We start from the raw sequence: 5,184 nt of genomic DNA, 5'->3' as shown, positions 1-5,184 counted from the left end.
GTAGGGAACGAAAACTACTAATCACCAGAAGTCTTTAGTGCATTTTCTGCATAAACAAGCAACCAAGAGTATACCTAGCGCTAAGGTAAAAGTGCAATATATCAGCTACCTATTTCCTTAAACAGATGAGACAAAATAGCTAAATCAAATGAGCATGAGCTAAAACAAATAAGTATATCGACTAAACAAGATCCAATAAACAATCCAATAATCCAATAAACAATACAGCAATAGAAAACAAGCGTTCGTACAACTAGTTAACAACAAGTAGGTCAGGCAGGGAGGAAGGGTAGTGTTTCCTGAAGAGGTGAGTTTTCAGCCTGCGGCGAAATATGGGCAGTGACTCTGCTGTCCTAACATCAGTGGGAAGTTCATTCCACCACTGTGGGGCCAGAACAGAAAAGAGTCGTGACCGTGTGGATCGGCCAGAAGGACCCTTGAGTGACGAGGCAATCAGTCGCCCCGAGGTGGCAGACCGAAGTGGTCGGGCAGGGGTGTAGGCATCGACCATAGCCCGGAGGTAGGAAGGAGCTGTTCCTTTCACTGCCCTATAGGCTAGCACCAGGGTTTTGAACTGGATGCGAGCCGCTACGGGGAGCCAGTGTAGAGAGCGGAGAAGGATGGTTGTGTGGGAGAACTTGGGGCGGTTGAACACCAGACGAGCCGCAGCTTTCTGAACAAGCTCCAGAGGTTTGATGGCAGATGCCGGAGCACCAGCAAGGAGGGAGTTGCAGTAGTCCAGGCGGGAGATGACGAGAGCCTGGATGAGCACCTGGGCTGCCTTCTCCGTGAGGAAGGGGCGAATCCTCCTGATGTTGTAGAGCAGGAATCTGCAGGACCTCGTCACTGATGCGATGTTTGCCGAGAACGTCAGTTGATCGTCCAGGGTCACACCCAGATTCTTTGCAGTCCGAGTTGAGGTCACCACAGCATTATCAATGGTGATGGCCATGTCTCGGTGCGGACAGCCCTTCCCCGGGAGGAACATCAGCTCGGTCTTGTCCAGGTTGAGCTTCAGGTGGTTTGTCGACATCCACTCCGAGATGTCAGCCAGACAAGCAGCAATGCGTGCCTCCACCTGGGTATCAGAGGGGGGGAATGAGAGGATTAGCTGGGTGTCATCGGCATAGCAGTGGTAGGAAAAGCCATGGGAGTGGATGACAGCACCCAGAGATGTAGTGTAGAGAGAGAAAAGAAGAGGACCCAGAACCGAGCCTTGGGGAACCCCAGTTGTGAGCCTGTGTGGTTCTGACACAGACCCTCTCAGCATCACCTGGTAGGAGCGACCCGTCAGGTAGGATGCAAACAGGGAGAGTGCAGAGCCTGAGACACCCATCCCCTCGAGGGTGGAGAGGAGGATCTGATGGTTCACCGTGTCGAACGCTGCAGACAGGTCCAGGAGTATCAGCACGGAGGAGAGAGAGTTCGCTCTAGCGGCATGGAGCGACTCCGTCACTGCCAGGAGGGCAGTCTCTGTCGAGTGACCCACTTTGAACCCCTTCTAGGATGTCTTAGGATGACCCAAGGGACATATGTGCCACAGTTTATGCTTTTTGGAGATTCTTTTGGTGTCTTTTGAGTCAACGGTCAACAGTTTAGGTGGCCATTTTGAATTATGTCCATAAGTCACTTCCTGTTTAAGATTTTTTTGGGCACCCCTTCTAGGATGTTTTAGGATGACCCAAGGGACATCTGTATCAAATTTCATGCTTTTATCCGCCGCGTAACGATTTGGCCATTTTTTGTGCTTAGTACCCCCTACTATAGAGAGAAAAAAGGAGGGGATGAAGTACAGAACAGGCCCCTGGGGGACCCCGGTCAACTTAGTACATAGGGTTTAACCCATTAAGACCTGAGTCCTATTCTACAAATGCCTTCTAAAACAGTAGTTCTCAAACTTTTTTATGCCAAGGACCCCCAAAATTATATGCATTTGGCCACGGACCCCCATCTGAAAATGTTGTGCCAGGGACCCCCAGAAGACAATATTTGTGTTAAAAAAATTCTAAATTATAAAAAAGAAAATTCAAACACAATTTTTCTAAATATGTTCAAATATAGCAGACGTACAAGCTTGCAGCGACGCACAAAGTAACGCGCTGTGAGCTTGTAGATCTGCAATTTTTGAATAGCCAAAGCTAAAATCTAAAATAAAACGGATGCTTTCTCGGTTTTAATGGGTTAAGTAGTTAAGAAAAATGGGTGATGAACCACCTCTCCTTCTTTGCTTGAGTAAGGAAAAAAAAAACTACTCATATGTCGTGTGGCATTGTGCCAATAAACACTGGCATCTCCCTGCGGTTCACCGCTGTCAGTTAACTGTGACCATGTCTACTTCCCTCTGTGGAAAACCGTTGACCAAGTAACAATAAACTGCACTGCTCAATTTTGACAGAACTTGTCTGTTTCAACTAGAGTTCCAATTCTTCTTGTAAAATACCTGTAGAATTCCATTTTCTCTACGGCGAATTGCTGTTTACAGCTAAAATACTAACAATAATAATAATAATTTCTCTTGCACAAACCCCATACATTTCAGCATCACAATGATCTATTGCTAGACAAGGATAGTCAATAGTCAAACTCAATAATTGGGTACGGGGACCACCAGCGATCCTTGACGCCGGGGTTCCAGGGGGACTCGTTAATCTTTTGTTAATATAGCATCAAAACCTTTTTAACCACTTTAACCCCATTTTATACTTTGACTATTCAAAAATAGCCGATCTACAAGCTCACAACACGTCGCAATCCGATGGGTTGAGAGAGTATATTTGCCATTTTCAAATAAATTAAAATCTTGAAAAATGGAGACACATTTTTTATAATTGTAAACCAGTTTAACAAAACAAATCTTCTCCAATGGGGGTCCCCGGCATTTTTTTTTCCAGATGGGGTCTGCGACTAAATGCATATCAATCAGGGGGTCCTTGACATGAAAATGTTTGATAAGGACCATGCACTGCCCTCTGATCATCAAAGGAAAGAAAGAAAGACAAATCAGAGGGAATTATCTTTTTACTCAGCCCACACAGGTCGTCATTGAGGCCATTTGTTTTGGGAGAAGGCATTAGGGAGTAGCAAGAAATAGGATTATCCTCTATGCTGCAGATCTGGCATGCATCACAGTGTACCAAAACAAACTGTCTGGCTCAGCGACTGGCACTGAGACTTATCATGATCCACAACTGAGTTACTGCCAACAGAAGTCATTAAGAGATATCAACAGACAGTGGTGGAAGAAGTAATCAGATTTTACAGCAGAGCAATACAGCAATATGAAAAATGCTCTAAATAAATACTGTTACAAGTAAAAGACTTGTATTCAAAATGTTACTTGAGTAAAAGTGCGAGAGTATTGGCGCTGTGAGCTTGTAAATCGGCTATTTTCGAATAACTGAAGTAGCCTATAAAATAGGTCTTACAGTATGTGGTTAATGCATGTTTTGTATTAATCGAAATCTGCAAAGTAACCAGTAAAGCTGTCAATGAATTGCAGTAGAGTAAATGTAGTGGAGTAGCAGTACAAAGCATCAAAAAAAAAAAATACTCAAATAAGTCAAAGTACCTCAAAACTGTGCTTAAGTACAGTACATGAGTAAATATACTCAATAGAGCAGTGTTGCTCAACCTGTGGGCCTGTAATTCAACAGTGGGTACCATTAGTTCTGACAGGAGTGTGGGCTCAGAAACATATTTGATAGAGAAATATATTGAAATACAGTGCATCCTGACTTGCTTGCTTGGTTGATGAAAAAAACTGGGGCCTCCCCATGAACCAGATAAGCACTGCAATACGGACCCAGCACTGAACAGCAAAGTGCTGCATGGGTCCGCTATTAATAAACTGCTATTAATGCATGATTTAATGCAGTATTTAGCTGCACACAGTGCTAAACATTAAGTGGTTTGGAAGGAAAACGAGTTGGGTTTCATTATGTTGCATAAACAAAGGCACTTGCCTTGCAGATTTATATGAAACATTTATTGGTACATTTAGGGAATACCAACTCCAGCAGGTAAGAGCATCTCTATGCAAAAGAATATTCCTTGCAGATTGATATCTTCGCTGTCGGATGGAAACCTTGTCCAAAACATTTTAAAGTAGTAAAAATAGCTGATCTACAAGCTGACAACGCGTTGCATTGCATCGCAACACGTTGTGAGCTTGTAGATCTGCTATTTTCACTACTTTTGTGCGACACTCTTGTATGATGAAGTAGGGCATCAATTTACAGGGGGGATAAAAACATTAAAAGTGGAAATATGGAGATATGAGGTTACTGCCTGACAGCAGTGACATGACACATTTCTTGGTAAATTTAGGGAACACCAAATCCAGTGAGTAAGAGTAGCCTATGTCTATAATAACTTGTTTGAGCAGGCAACTGTAAGCCTATTGCAAAACGCACACACTTCTCTGGAAGCTCTTGAGCAATTGAATTTGAACATTGCCAATGTAAAAATATGGCAACATGTATGGCAACATGTACATACTGCAAGCTCTATCATCACCAAATCCAGTGAGTAAGAGTAGCCTATGTCTATAATAACTTGTTTGAGCAGGCAACTGTAAGCCTATTGCAAAACGCACACACTTCTCTGGAAGCTCTTGAGCAATTGAATTTGAACATTGCCAATGTAAAAATATGGCAACATGTATGGCAACATGTACATACTGCAAGCTCTATCATCTGTAAGTCAGAGCTATACAGCTAATGTATGTTACATCTTCTATACAATGGGAAACACTGCCTCTCTATGGCTCAGAATGGTCAGTGCGGTCCCCCAGTTTAGATGTTTTGTAGTCAAGACCTCATTTGCATTTAAATGCAACTTTTTAGTCATCCAGAGTCATTAGTGGTGCTTTAAGCTGTGGCCTCATTGCGGAACATTCTGCGCCTGAGGGTCTGTTTGTCAATCACTCGTTGCAACATGCCCTGTGATTGTCTAAATGTTGAACTGTCTTTCACTGTGCCTACTTATATTATTTTAATTGGGTTAGGCTAGGAATCTAATTTCCTCGTTGTTATTCGGACTTGCCTTCAGTCTGTCAAATGCACCCAGTGCTACATGTGAGGCTAACGTACATAACATACAACATTTTCAATGAGAACACAGACAACTTCATATTTATCAAAATGTTCAAAATGTTTTATTAATTGGCTTGTTTAAGTAAAAGCG

This window comes from Gymnoscopelus braueri (assembly GCF_963280865.1).
Source record: "Gymnoscopelus braueri genome assembly, chromosome: 5".
Lineage (NCBI taxonomy): Eukaryota > Metazoa > Chordata > Actinopteri > Myctophiformes > Myctophidae > Gymnoscopelus > Gymnoscopelus braueri.
This window is presented reverse-complemented; position numbering follows the sequence as displayed.